At 36.7% G+C, this 16,040-nt stretch overlaps 1 long non-coding RNA gene across 1 annotated transcript in view; it reads right to left on the reverse strand.

Annotated features, from left to right (window-relative positions):
• LOC308189695 overlaps window positions 1-13,925 on the reverse strand; it is a 29,522-nt gene extending 15,597 nt beyond the window's left edge. Inside the window, exons 1-2 of the long non-coding RNA XR_013946515.1 lie at window positions 10,791-13,925; window positions 7,923-8,002 (exon numbers count right to left, since the gene is read on the reverse strand). This is a non-coding gene — a long non-coding RNA (uncharacterized lncRNA). The remainder of the gene's footprint in view (window positions 1-7,922; window positions 8,003-10,790) is intronic.
• Between the last annotated feature and the right edge of the window lie 2,115 nt (window positions 13,926-16,040).

Raw genomic sequence — 16,040 nt, forward strand, 5'->3', positions numbered from 1 at the left:
ATGGAAATGTTCTCTCTTTCGTACATGCACACTGGTTAATCTTTACCTATTTCAAAATGCACTCAGCATACTGCATGGTTGGTTCCCATGCACAGCTAGAATTTATGCAAAATGTCAAGTTTAATATAGCTGGAAATGTATTTCAAGCATATATTTTCATTATTCAATCTCTAAAATGTGTACTTGGGAAATATGTATTTTCCTACACAAAATACTACTAAAAAACACTTTCATTACAGCTTAGTCACAGAAGTATGTACTTCTATATGGTGCATCGCAGTGCTACTGACTATTGACTCCCCACATCCAGCTTTAGTGCCCTTGACAGAGACATGCCAATCAGCACGAACTTGGGTGAAGCCTGAGACAATATTTCTGTGTGTGGAATAAAGGAAAGTACACATTTTAGACATTTCATCATAACATGTTTAAAACTTTATGATATTCTCTTCCTTTATCTTATCATGTTTATCTTAATATTAATATCCTTGCTCCTAAATGAGAATAGCATAATTCTGTATAAATTGGATTGCTTTTTCCCATTCCCATTAAATAAACCAATATTAAGCAATCATAATCAAAATTTACAGCAGAAATATAGCTCTCAGCACATGAGAAGCTGGCTGCAGACTTCTGAATCAGCAAAAGACTTCAGGTAGTCTTTTGGTACAGCACCATAATCTCTGCCAGTTGGCCATTACTTCTAATGGCATTTCCCATTACTGACATGATGTTTACCCTTCAGATCAAAGAATATGCTTTTAAGTTTATATCTGCTTGCTTTCAGAGTGAGAAAGTAAAAAAAGTGATCAATTTTAGACTAAGTAGAGCATTAAAACTATTACTTCACAGTCCAAAAACTCTGAGCCAACAAAAACAAAAGTATGGTTCTTCAGGTGGACCTCCTGTGATTGCTGATCAATACAAACAGAAACCAAGCTTCTGGTATAATTAGTAAGATACTGATTATTAATGTTGTCCGAGTTGAAAACACTATGAAGGAGCTACTCCATTCATCTCTGGGGTGAAGCCATTCTTGGAGCAGAATACAGTGGCTATTATATGTTCAACAGCATAGTACAGCGGCCTTTCAAGGGGAGATTACCTAGCTGCAAAACACATGATTAAATAGCATACAATGCAGCTATACAAGCTGAAATCTGTCCAGGACAATAATAACTCCCACACTTTTCTTGCAAAGAGTACCCTGGGATCTTTAAAGACCCAAAGTGGCTTTGTCCTTGGTTCTATCTCTCAAAAGCCCTTCAGGTGTTACTTTAGAATCCTGCACCCCAGATATCCCACTGAAGTGAAGACCTAAAGGAAAACAAAAAGGGCAAAATGTCAATAGTATGTATTGTTTAGTTTAAACAATCCCCAAAAGCTCGAGAAACATGTCTTTTTAATGAGAAACAGCAATCTGTGGCCAGCTGTTCCACATCGTTATGAACACGTTAGCTCCAGCAAGATGTACAAATGGGGACTATAAACACAGTACATTGAAAATAAGGCCTGCATGGATAATCATACCTATTAATATAAATGGCACTGAGAAGAGGCAGACCGAGCTCATACACTGACTGACAATTTAGAGCAAAACACACTGTTTTTCTTCGCTATCTCAATAAGAAATTAGATGTAACATGGGTCCAACAACAAGTGAGCCCCTTTAATGTGTTTATTAAATGTGAATTGAAATGCTGAGTGGAAACATGGTACTGCATATGAATGTGATGGCCTCTCTTTTGAGTTCTTTTACACCATTAAACTCTACGCACAATAGGATCATGCATTGGACTTATTTTCAAAACGCAGCATAAGTGGGGATTTATGCAGCTTTTCTGAAGGCTATTATGAAAAACACAAAGTGCAGAGAAAGAGCTAAGTTTATCACAACCTACAGAACACTGTCGACTTCCTTAATAATGACAGGGAGTTAGCCAGCGCTCATAGAGTTCTAGAAGGTATTTCAACATTTTCAGTCCTGTGATTAAAGAGTGTCTACTGAAAATGTGAATTTTCCTGACGATAAATATTTAAAATTTCTCTGTCAGCTAAACAACCGAAGAAAAAATCAAGATCCATGAGCTTTCCATAGAAATTTGCTCCGTTGGGTTTCTTTTTATTTTAAGTATGTCCATAATAAACTGAAAAAAAAAAAAAAAAGGAAAAAAAAAAGAGAAAATCAAATTCTCTGTCTAAGCTATTTTTCCATAGAGGTGCATTAATGCAAATTAGACAGAATGACTTTTCCCAGTTATAATTGGGCTGAAATGAGGTGGAAGGAACAGAAAGACAATTAACGTTAGGGATTTTTTCTTTCTTTTCTTCTTCTCTCTTTTTTTTTCTTTTTCTTTTTCTTTTTTTATCTCCAGCAGGAGTAGGTTTAATGCTTGATGGTAGTAGGCTGTCAGTGCTGCCAGGCAAAATTATTCTGAGACCTTCAAGGGGCTTTGTTTATCACATTTTTCAATTAACCTCTGCATTTTAACTTCATCATAATGCCTGTGCCAATTCACACCAAAGAACAAATAAAAATCCCCATTTCCTGTCATTATTTCTTTGCTTCATAAAATCAAGGGACTTGGATTTTTTCCCTTTCTCTCTCATTTAATACAGGGAGGAAAAGGGTGTAAATTTCAGATCAGAGGAAACAACCAGAAGTGCCAAAGTGTTTAATATAAATTACATTTCTACATTAAAAAGTCTGTTTTTCTTTCCTTTTCTACTTATGAAGTGAGAAAAATGTTTTCTTTTAAAAGTTTTACAGTTTGACATGGGGCACTTGAAGTAGATAGCCAAGGTTCAATATTATAATGTTTGACTTTTAGGAATGCAGTCACAAACAGAAATTCATAATTTCATAACTTTAAACCCCTTTGCATGGTAAGAGAAGCACCAGATGCCTAAGAATTCCACCGCTAAGAATTCACAGTAGCCATAATGTTAAGCAACCTTAGCTAAGCAAGCTTAGGTATAAGGTATTACTGAAATCTTATAGCTGTAACTCGGATACGTTTAACTACATGAAATAATCCTCCTCTTGTCCACTTTGCCATTTTCTCTGCCTCTTCTCCCCAAACTGCTGCTGAGCTTCTGGGTCTAGAACAGAAAGGAATGTAATTGTGGGTCTGAACCTGAGAGGTTTACATTACATATGCAACACCAAGTCTGCTGGAATAAGCATTTTCTGTCCAAATGTGCGTTTCCAGCCTTCAAACTGAACAGCCATGAATGCAACAAATTCACAGGTACTTTTACACACCTCTTAAGTACTGCTAGTTGCATTGGATAGGGTTCAAGTCAAATGTTTGATGTCTGGCTGCTTACAAGGAAGTTAGTCCCCCTCGGCTCCCTTTCAAGTCCATGGAGAGTAATGGGCACTTTCAAGGTTTGATTCATTTCACTTCTTTTAGGCAGCTGCTTCCAGATGAGAAGAATTGCACTTTAGACTCTATTCACTATATTGACTAGATCTCCACTAGCTGTGAATGGAGCCCAGGGCACAACCACTACCCTTTATGAATCCCATCCTTTTTGTTTTTCCCACCATATCCTCCAGGTACTTCAACTAACAGATCACTGATTAAACTTGGGAAGTAACTGATTATTAAACAAGCAGTATTGCTGATAGGCAATGAGTAAATTATTTTAGAGAAAGAGAACTGGGGTACGAATTTGCAGTAGGATTTGGGGAACTGCACTGAATTTCTGTACACTGATTTTTTAATGCTTACTAACAACTTCCTGCTCAGTGTTGATGGCCAAATAAATTGTTAATTTTCAATTCCTCTTTATTTTTTTTCCTTTTTCCAAGACATAGTTACATGAATTTTCAGCTATTCACTAATAAGTAATCATTTTAAAAGCTGTGGATTTTTCTCTGCATGATCAGGTAACTTGTGAAATAGAAGCTAAACGTGAGTGATACTGTGAAAGCCTGTTGTCCCATGTTTTATGTGGGTATCCACTGCACAAAATCTGAGGAAATTTGAAATAAGCCTTTATCAAACTGAGTGTGTGGGGTTTGGGACTAGTATTAGGTGAATCAATTTGAGTATATTTACATTTTTTCCAAAGCTGAGACAGAACTTGCTTTGCTGTACAGGCCTTAAAGGACCTGGCAAACGCCAGGATCTGGGCAACAGGGCACTCTGTTCCTGGCTTCGAATTATAACAGTGTGAAGGTAGCTGGGCTAAGGCACATATTCTAGGCAACCTTAGTATGCAGTGGAAATGTTTGTACACCTCACTAGGCAGATGGCTGGCTGACGGTCAAGGCTTATTAGTTTGGGTGCAGTCCTGTATTAAAGCAAATATCTCATTGTGAGAACCCAAGTATCTCTGAACCACTCGGCATACCAGCTCTGCCTGAAATCCACTGTGTAACATGTTTACAAACTTTTTATACACTCAGCATATAGATAAAGCTAGATGTCCATCGCATTCCAAGAACCACAGCTGTGAATCATCTCCTGAGATTAAGAGATGAAATTGGGTCAGTTCTTTCAAGAAGGAAGAAAATGTAGCATCATTGACCTCTTTTCTTTCCTCCTTTATTACTCAATAAATAGCCTCAAGTTAGAACAGTCTTCTACAACTTTGGAGATCCAGAATTAACTCATTTTTTGTTTCAGGTGACAAGAAATCACATCCCTTTCCTACCATCACAAGTTTATCTTAACCACAGAACTATGGAACATTTTGAGGTGACAATTGTGTGCGACTCCTATGGAAACTGGCAAGAGAGGTAGGTTTATTACCAACATATTCCTTGGCACAGAATAGGCTGCAAGTGTTTGCATAACCTGCTCATTCGAGTGTTGTCCTTCTCCCAAAGCAGACAATCCAGATGGAGCCCAGAACCTGCTCCTTATATTAGTTAAGAACATAGATTCCACAAAGTAGCAATTCAGATCAGAAGGGTGTGTTGACACCCATATCCTGCGTCACTAAGTTCCTTGCAGTAAGCACAGTTCTATGAAATACTTAAGGCCTCAAAAGTAAAACAAATCTCAAAGGTAAAAATAGGAAATATTACATTAACTCCATCAATAGAAAAGGTAGAAAGACAGTTCCTTCAACCACACAGGCAAATGCACAAGGTTTTCCTCCTAATAACTGTGAGTTCAGGTTGCATAAGAACTTGAAATAAAAGCTTTAGAAACAATTTGAAAAGTATAATCTTCACAGAGTACACATTAAGTAAATGATTCTGTACAAGAACTGACTAAAAGACAGAAATCTGTCCTGGTAGTACCTCTATTCATATTTTCCTTGAACATACTAAGTCCAAAGTGCTTGAACATTCTGGTAGGACAAAGTTATCAGCTAGCGGCAAAAGATCTATAATCTTTACTTTGTAGATTATGTCAATTTGACTGGAAGAAAAAGGACCCTAACTAGCAGATCTAACAAAAAAGCTACTACCTGTGGACTGCTGATCAAACAGGAGGAAAAGGCCAGCACCAGGACAATAGAAAATTCTCATACACAACAAGAAATTTACATCAAAGTTGAGAAACTTGAATGAGTGGATTCATTCAGGTATCTCTGAATTATCATCACAAAGGAGAGAAATTCTGAAGCAGAAATCAAAAGTCAAATTGCTTTTATGATAGCAGCACTTGCAAAATTCAATGGAACCAGACGAGACTAGAATATCTCAAGTGCATCAAAGATAAAACTCAGAATAACTGTTTACGGATTTGGCCTGTACATGTGTGAAATATGAACTCCAGTGGTATAAATAGAATGACAAATTTCAGACTTTGCATTCAGATGTCTCTAGATAAATATATGAATTACATACACCGTGCATAGGAGTAGCAACTCTATTAGAGTGGGTATTTCTGAAATTGGGTCCCATGAGTCTGTGCAAGCACTTGCAAAAAAAGACAGCTACAGGAATGGCTTGGTCATGTGAGAAGAGCAACAGCCTTGCAAACACAAAATATCAGGAAGAAGTCAAAAAGCAGAGGAAAAAAATCCCTATGGTTATTTCAAGAGAAGTTTGAAAAAAAAAAAAAAAAGAAAAGAAAAGTGCATTTAGACAAGGAAATTAGAGGCAATCAGACTGTTTCTTCAAACGACTAAAGACTACCACAAGGCATAATCAGTACCTGAAAATGATAAATCTATGATCATAGCAGTCATCATCTTTTTTATGTGTGAGTTGATAATGATAGCACGCTAGCATTTCAGGAATCTATCTACAAAATCTCTGTAAATAAGAAGATAACCAAATTTGCATGAGATCTAGTTTTAAATGTGGAATGAATATATGGACTAAATTCTATCTTGAATAGTTGTAGCTTTAATGATTTCAAAGGCAAGGTTCTTACTCAGTCTTACATTCCTACTTCTATATAGGCATATGAATGTTTGGGCATAACTGATAATTTTGTTGTGTTGACGGTAGCACACAGATTATATCTTAGTGAATTATTCACTCAGTTTATAGGGCAATAATTCCACTCAGATCAGTAAAACTAAACAATATAACCCAACTGAGAATGTGTCCAATAGTGTTTCCAAAGTAATTTTAACTTGTTTTAGTAGTACACAAAATATTATCCAACCTGTTTGTCCTTTTTTTTCTATTAGTGTAACATTATCATTGTTGTAAATCTCATAAATTTAAAATGTATTACAGCATCCTGTTTCTTTGTGAGTAAGAATTTTATTTTTTTTTAAGTTTGCACATTTAATATGGTTGTAGATTAACTGTGTATTTTCCGTACCATGTTCATGTACCCATCTGCTTGTCTACCAAGTCATCTTTCTCGATGATAAGAGATGAGGCTTCAAAGGGCTATCAGGAAAGATACTGCATGACATCTAGCACAAACCACCAGAACAACTCATCTAGTATGCGTGCTCTGTCCACCTCTGTCCACCTGTCAGTCCATAGAACCTGGCACATTCTATGCATTGGTTTTGGTACATGAGGCAGCCTGGGTCCTAGGCACCTAATCTGACCAGGCACAAACTGGGGAGTGGAATGAGCTAAATATATGTACCTGTACAGTAGAATAGATAATCTGTGCAGGCACAGTAAATCCAACAATACCAGTTAGTACTGGATCTAACACATATGTGCAGATGAGCTGCACTGTACATTCAGCATGATGAGACAAATAGGTAGAATTGCTTTTAGATTGCTCTGCAGGTCAGACCTCCTTTACTAATTTAATGCATTATGGTATTTCTAAACCATCCAGGAGAGGTCCACTCTGTTCTCATTGAAGGTGCTTCTGTTTGTTTGTTTGTTTTTACAGTATTACTGAGAGCAGCATTTGGCAAAGGGACTAAAACTTCTGTCAGCAAGGGGGATGGTTTCCCATACTGCTTCTGCTCTGTCCAAATTCCTGTGCTCTGATAAAGAGTACTCAGAGTCTACATAAAGTATTAAAAGAACAACTCCATCAGATAACATTTCCCACACATATAACTTGGGTAAGCTATTTATGGCCTCACGGACTTCTGTCAAGGGTAATGCCAGTAGCTAGCTAAGATGATCCCGTGGTACTCTGGCAACAGGCTGACTGCCTAATAAGAAAGCATTCAAACCCATATCATGTACATTGATTCTGTCAATTCAGAACAAGATTTCTCGGGTTCAGAGGATTCCCCATTGCCAGAGCACTACCACTTTCTCCAGAAAATTGAGTATCTCATGATTCACTCCTCTCAACAATGATCAGTCCCTTTGGGCCTGCCCTGCACTGGCATATGTATCTAAAGAATATTTAACATCATTCTGCAGACAAATAAGGAAATGGATGTACAAGATATTAAGTTTGCTTTTGCATTCAACTGGCATCCTGTGCTAAGCAGTTTAAAATTTTAGCAATATAGAGTGCCTGTTTCCAAAGGTCTGAGACCCAACATTAAGTTCTCATACCACACTTGCTTGTTACCTTCTCACATGCAATCCACCTGCAAGCCACTCATTTCATGACAGGAGATCATGGGTCTGTAGCCATCAACACATAAAAACCTGAACAGAAAAATACAACTTTAAATAATGAAGAAAATAAGTAGTAAAAAACAAAGACTACATTGCCTGTTGTTTGCCATGGTCACCCAGTGTTGTGGTTTAACCCTGTCGGCAGCTAAACACCACACAGCCGTTCGCTCACCCTCCCCCCTCCCTCTCTGGGATGGGGGAGAGAAATGGGAAAGTGAAGCCTGTGAGTTGAGATAAAGACAGTTTACTAAGACAGGAAAAAAAAATAAAAAATAAAAAATAAAAATAAAAAATAAAAATAAAATAAAAATAAAAATAAAAACAAAAATAAAAATAAAAATAAAAATAAAATAAAAATAAAATAAAAATAAAAATAAAAAATAAAAATAAAAATAAAAATAAAAATAAAAATAAAAATAAAAATAAAAATAAAAATAAAAATAAAAATAATGTGTAAGAAACAAGTGATGCACAATGCAATCGCTCACCACCCGCTGACCGATGCCCAGCCTATCCCCGAGCAGCCGGCCCCCCACCCCAGCTAGCCACCCCTATATATTGTTTAGCATGACGTCAGATGGTATGGAATACCCCTTTGGCCAGTTTGGGTCAGCTGTCCTGGGTCTGTCCCCTCCCAGCTCCTGCTGCACCCCCAGCCTGCTCGCTGGCAGGACAGAGCGAGAAGCTGAAAAGTCCTTGGCTTGGTGTAAGCACTGCTCTGCAACAATTAAAACATCAGCATGCTATCAGCGCTCTTCTCATCCTAATCCAAAACACACCACCCTACCAGCTACTAGGAGGAAAATTAACTCTATCCTAACTGAAACCAGGACATCCGGATACAAGTCCAAAGTCAAGCATGTAAAATGCTAACAAATTTACCAAAAAAAAACTACTATCAACAAAGCTGAAAAACATCTGTTCAGTTTCAGGGAACCCACAGGGTACGCTCTTGAGAACTCATCACTTCTAGTGCTTCTCTGGAACAAAAGCAAATATGAAGGCATCGGCTAGACTGGGAACTGTTATTATGCACTTGGACTGTTTCAAAATCCTAAATACTTTCTGAGTCATGAAAAAGATAACTTGTTATTCTGACCTGCACCAAACAGAACATTTTCAGAGGTCACTGATGTAAACATTCTCAAGAGTTATTAGCACCAACACTGGACCTATTCAGTAACTGGGGAATGCTGCACCATAGGAAAGGTTAGCATCATGCCTAATCTATGCAAGTCCACCATCCCATCCCACAACTGAATACCAGAAAAATCACAGAATTGATAGCAAGGATCTGCATTTTTCCATTTCCATGGAAGAAAAAGTGATATTTTCTTTAGGGAGAGACCACAAGAAAAAACAGACTGAGACAAAGTCAGAAAACCAGCAGCGTACACTCTCAAAGGGCCCTGAGCTACTGATGTTTTTGACAATATGAGAGCAGTCAGGTGCCAAGGCTCCACAGGACTATTGATATTTTGGCTGGGTTCCACCTGGCTCCAAGCAAAAATTCACTAAGACTCAAACATCTGTATATATAAAAATGAAACAAAGCATTTGCCAATATCTAGAATACACCCAACATTAAAATAGACATTAGTTTATAAACAAGTCAGTGAAATGTATGCATAAGCTGAAGACAAAAGATGTTTATGTACCTTCCTTCTAATAATGAATGCCGTGGTCCAACAACTGGACCAAAGGAAAAGTCTTTTGTAGGTCTCTCTTTTTCCATTAAAGATCAGCCTGAGAGACCATCTTCTATGAATTATGGGATCTGTTATTCTGTCAAAGAAAGTCCTAGACAGTCACACTCTATCCCAGGTATTTCTCAAGGAGAATGTTGATACATGTAGAGCACCATCCCAAATATTGCAAAAATGGGAGTCTGTGGGAGGCAGTGTGTGGGAGAAAGATGATCCTTATCTCTTTAAAGAAATGCTGGAGTCCTTTTCTTTGCCTTTTAACAGAAGACGAAAAGCATAGAGCAATGCAGGAAGTCAAGGCTCAGCAAGAGTTGATCTGTGTAAAGTTTCCTTCACCTCTCTGTCTACAAATGCAGGAGTGTAATAACTTTTGACACCATAACTACTTAATTTTGTTATGAACTTTACTACATACACAGAAGGAGGAAGAATAATATTGGTGGCAGTGGTAAATTAGAGCATCATCCCTCATTTTAGAACACCAAGAAAAGTCATTGTCTGACCTGACACATAAAATAGCAAACATAATACTCATTCATTTGCCATGAACTCACTGTAAAAGCTGGGAAAAATAGATTTTCTCTTCATGCCATGACCAGACAATACACCACTAACCAACCCTCTCAATTATGTTAACATGTCATATGCCATTGTTGGTCTCTAGGTGGTGAGAGAATATATAAAAACATGAAATCACCACTTATACATGCTAACTACATCGAAGAAGCATAAACAGAAGTCTCTTATATTGTTTGTGAGCAGTTAGCCCAATAGGACTGATAGGAAGTCCATAAAATAAAAATAAAATAAAATAAAATAAAATAAATAAAATAAAATAAAATAAAATAAAGAACATAGCTTCCCAAAGAACAATTTTTAAAAATGTCTTTGTATCCCAAAATGTATCTCCAAAGCTTTGTATCTAAGAAATGCTTGGAAAGATTATTCGGAACTGAGGGCAATGGTAAGAAGGTGTTTTGTTACAAACACCCATTTAAAGGGCTGAAGTAAGTCTGGGATTTTAGGTAAGAGATTAAGCGACTGGAGCAATATCCAGCTACTAAGTGTTTTTAATTTGTTCTGCTTCTAAAACTGCCTTTTCAGGTTTGTACCTTCAGTGCTGTTCATAATATCTTTGCTTGACTGCTAATCCTAGGTGGTGGCAGGGCAAGAAGAAGTCCATGAAATCATTCAAGCCAAAAAGTATATGAACTCCGCAGAGCTGATGCAAGTAAAACAACCTCTTCAGACTCTAAGAGAACAGAACCCAGCAGCATCTATCTGAAAACCAGAAGCTGAAGGCTCTTTCCTGTTAAGCTGAGAAATGAAAAATATGAGGTCAGGTCACCAGTTATGAGAAAGGGGATCTTTACAACAACATTAACTAGAGCCTCTCCTGACAACTAAGGCAGTAATGGGACTTCCTATGGATCCAGGCCAACACCCAAGCAACACGTTAGTGCTTGCACAAATCTCTGTGAGAGAAACAGTAAAAAGCCTAGAGAGAAATAAGAGAAAAAATGAGCACAAGAAAAGAACAAAAAATTACCAGAACAAAACTTTAGCACAAAAAGAAAATAGCTTCCTTTTTTAATCTTCCCATTTCATGGAAATAAAACTTGTGCATTTTTCTGTAGGTAAACAAGACTGGCTAAAAATCTCCGCTACCAGTCTCTCCACCTAACTGAAACTATCAAGAGGCCCTGAACTTTAGTTAACTGTCACAGGATGAAATGGACAGCTAAACAACATTATTATTGACATTCTTACTGTTGCTAATTATCCCAGTCATAATTCTGGTTTATATGTGCTCTGAATTTTAAGGAGAGAGAGTTTAAGGAAAGAGAGTTTCTGTCCCCAGGAGATTAACATCTAAATTGTTTCCAATCTACTGAGGGTTTATTGCTGAATGGGACTGTGGAAATACTTTCCAAACTTCATTCACAATTTGTTTCCTCATCAACAATGATCCCTACAATCAATGTTCCTTCATCAGCTGAGCCAGCCTTTATCTACTACTAGAAGATGGTTTAGTAATCTGATGGAAAGCATTTCTTACTTACCTTCAATTACAATCAATTTCTGAAGGGAAGGATACATTTAATGGCAGACTTACTTACTCACACAAATGATTAAATTAAATCACTTAGTAGACTTAGTCACACTGATTATTAAATTAGGAAAAAACAAAACAGGTGTATTTTTGATTTTGTTTCTCTCATTCCTATAGATAATGCTTGACACAAATGCTTACAGCTAGCTTCCATCACTTCTTCCCTCTCAGTCAGTCTCTTGCACCAAAGCACTTCTCTCCTAAACCACGTCAGCAGTGACTACATCCTAGTACCAGAGCAGTCAGGATCTGCCACACCCCATGGATTCAGCTGACAACTCCTCAGCTTCCCCAAATCATTACAGTGTCCTTTCTTCCACTGAACTGCTCATGCTAGTGATTTAAAATGGGCAGTAGGATAATTAAAAGTAATCTGCAACAGAGCTCCCTTTCTCTTCTCTCCAAGTGTAGAAGTGTTGCCAGACCCCTCTAACCCCTCCTTAACCCTTCTAACTCTGTGGACACAGATGACCAGAGAGTACCAATAAAGGCAGTAACCCCTCTTTCAGAAAGCACTAGACAGAGGTAGTCATTTGGTAGTCATGCAATAAATTCTCCATTTGTTCCAGAAATACTGTTTTGTTCCTGATTTCTGTGGTGCAGGGGAATGGGAGATATGTGATACTCTGTACCAGTTCAAGTAGTTTGTCTGATAAAAACCTATCAACCTTCCATGATCCCTACAACTTATTGTGTGTCCTTCTAAAGTTTAGCTTATAACAATATATCCACGTTATATGTCATTAAAATATCCATTATGCCTCATGAAAAAATGCACTTGCACATCCATGCACGCATTAACTAAATGTCTAGCTGTAATTTAAATACAATCATTAGGTCAGCAAAGATCCACTAGCAATCATTTACAAAAAAAAAAAAAAAGAAAGAAAAAAAAAGAGAGAAAGAGAAAGAAAGAGAGAGAGAGAGAAAGAAATAGGAAGGAAGGAAGGAAGGAAGGAAGGAAGGAAGGAAGTAAGTAGGAAAAATACAGTGTAAATGTAATGTAAATGAGACCCAAAGAGAGCATGATTTTAAGAAGCCATTTGCATGTTGACATATTTTGTATATATTATTTTATTGCACCTCATCTGCTACAGAAAAGAAGTCAAGATGATAGGAAAGCATTACAGATGTTATTACAATTACAGTCACACCAAGGATGAGTTTTAATTAAAGTTACAACATTCAAAAACTTTGTGTGTGTGATTTCTGATGAGAAGTTATACAAGCCAAAGCCATTCTACAAACTGAAAGCAGAAAGAAACACACATGGTGGTGATGGTATTTTAATACATGGTCTTTTAATAATATCCTTAGTCATCCATAGGGCATCGATAGACAAAGGTGACAGAAAATCCCTTTCTCTCTATTTGGTAAGGATGATATCTACTGGCACTGAGATATATGCACTACACAAGATTGCTGTCCTTACAGTGTTAATACTTGTTTCTTGAAGCAAAAGAAGTTGCTATAAGGAGGGAAAAAAGAAAAAAAAAAAAGAAAAAAAAAGAAAAAAAAACACTTTTGATTAGAACAGTTTAATCCTAATCCCTTTTCTCTGATCTTGGCAGAGGATTTTTAGCAAGTAACTATATTTAAATAACTACCCAGAATTAATCCTTTTGGTTGCTCAAGGCATGAAGGGAAAGCAGTGAGAAACAAAGAATTCAGAAAAGTGTTGCAGCTGTTTCATAGAATTCACTATTTATAATTGAAAAGATTCTTTTTTCTTTTCTGTTTTGTGTGTGAACGTGCACACGTGTGTGTGGTGTAAGGGTAACCTTCAATTGCCTTACTTGTCCTTTCTTTTTAACAATAACAAATATCAAGGGAGGGACAGAGCAGACATAAAACATTTTCAGCATGATGTTAAGTGTTTCTGACAGTTTACAATGTGCAGCATAATGCTGCTTGTAGAAAGAAGATTCTTTTCTCTATATAGCTTGGGTTGATTTAATAAAACTGGAAAAAAAAATCTCCAATTTTTTATCTCAGCAGTAATTGGTTGAAAGTACCAAGCTCATTCCCAGTTTGCAAAAAAATGGAATTGCCTGTACTGAGGAGGAATTTTATTCGTAGCTGTAGTCCCTCTGATCCCACATTCCTCTCATAACATTTGATGTTTTCCAGACACAAAAACTACCATGACCAATTTAATCTTGGAAACCTCAGGTGTAAGTGCACCCTCAAAGTGTAAGTAAATCTTTTTAAACCCATTTTAAAAAGCAAAAAATTGAGCCAAAAATTACAATATACATCTTTGTGTGCCCTTACTGTAGGTTTTTGAACAGAGCTAGGAAGCTAGTCTCTGTTCTTAAGAAAACTCAGTCTGCAGAGTACATTTCAAAACATATAATAATACAATTCTAAGTATATAAAATAGAATGAGTACTGTCAGGAGGATGAAATATTTGGGTGCTCCAGCTAGACCAATAACTTCTGATGGTAGTAGTCTGCATAAGAACTACTAGCCAGTAGAGAGGACATCTACTTTTATGGACATTGCTTTTCCAAGATTGTAAAAACAAAGCTGACCAAAGAATGGAAAGAACACTACATAAATTAACTTTCAATTTTTATAAATACATAAATAGTATTCATTTATCCATCCACTGAGTAAGTTGTGTTGCCACACATATCCCATGATTATAACATTTCAACAAATCATCAGGTGGTATTTTTACCATATCCCTGAGATGAGGACATGCCTCTGTACATAATAGGAATCAAAAGTTTAAACTCCAAGAAAAGCAAATTGCTCAAAGTCACACAAGGATTCAGGTGCAAAACCAGACTTTTTTTTAAAAATAAGTATGAAATACTGCTTCTTGAGCAGAAATTAAATGGCAGAAATTAATAGCTTAGTTAAGTAATAACGAAATAGGAAGTTATTTTTAAAAACTTTTCTTAAAAATTGGGTTTCTTGCCTAAAAAAATATGTTTCAATAGAAAATTCTTGTGTCTTGGTCATTCATCAGAGTTCTGTGCAATCATATCTTTTTCTGCTGTGTTTTCTCAGTCATCTTGAATGCTATGTATTGGATCTCTTTTAGTATTAACTTATGGCCTAGTCTATGTGCAGTTCCTATTTTTCCTTTTCTTACACACTTATGTAAATGTTTAAGAAGATGTTAATAACACAAGCCCCTTTATAAAAGATTCCATTATAATTTTTTCATCAGAACATTTGCATAGTCCTTGGGCCATATTTCTTACATTTGCATTGTAAATTCATAGCTCTCTCTGTGACAGGTACTCCGCTTTGTACAGTTTCATATCCTTTGTCCTGATTATATTAGAAAAACTCAAGATCCAATTATAAGGCATTTCTTTAATTCAGAAATAGGTAGTGTTCTCAAATTTCCAAAGCAGTATATGTAAAAGCCTGGACACAGAAGAAGATTGGCATTCCTTGATTATTCTGTGTCGAGAATAGGATCTATGGAACACTTGAGCATAGGGTAATATCAGCTGGGAAACCAGTCACACTTTTACCCCATGGGCTGTGATTAGTCGGAGCTGATCATTAATAGCAATAGCAGTATGTTGTTTAGAAGAAAGAGTCATTGAGTTGGTATGTGCAAAATGCAAAGATTTGAAATGTTTCCAGTGTTATCAGAATCTCCCTACTGTTCCGCTTGCTATTTCTATTTAGATGTAGATACTGAAAGCTACTCCATCCCTGGTACTCACAAGTTATTTAGATACCTTTTCTGTCATCAATAAGACTTCCAGTAGGTGGCTAAGTGAAGTCAAAGAAACACGGTTAGCAAGTGCATGACAACGATACATCAGTCCAGGGAAAGAGCACGCTCTCCCTACGCAATTACCAAGATCTTGCACTGTTAAATGTGAACATTCTGCCTGATCAGTTGTCACTGCAGGGAAATCATTTGATTTGTGTCACACATGACATAATTTGTAGGTCCCACAAAAACAGCAGAGAGGGACCAATGATACTAGTAACAGATGAATAAGCTGATACCTAAGGGAGGGGCTATGAAAAAAAAAAAAAATCTGAATAATTGTGAATACAAAGCTGCTAGCTGCTTTACTAGTCTGCATCATTTAAGTACATATCATGAATTTCAATCCATTATAGTTATAATAAAACATTGTCCTTCTACAATTAAAAATGATACTCAGAAATATTTCTCCTTTTTCTTCACCTTCTTCAACCATGTGACATAGCTAACGCAGGAGAAAAATAAATTCCAGAAACTAAAGTCATGCTCTGCAGTCTATTAAA

Source organism: Anser brachyrhynchus (assembly GCF_964034855.1).
Source record: "Anser brachyrhynchus genome assembly, chromosome: 2".
Classification (NCBI taxonomy): Eukaryota; Metazoa; Chordata; class Aves; order Anseriformes; family Anatidae; genus Anser; species Anser brachyrhynchus.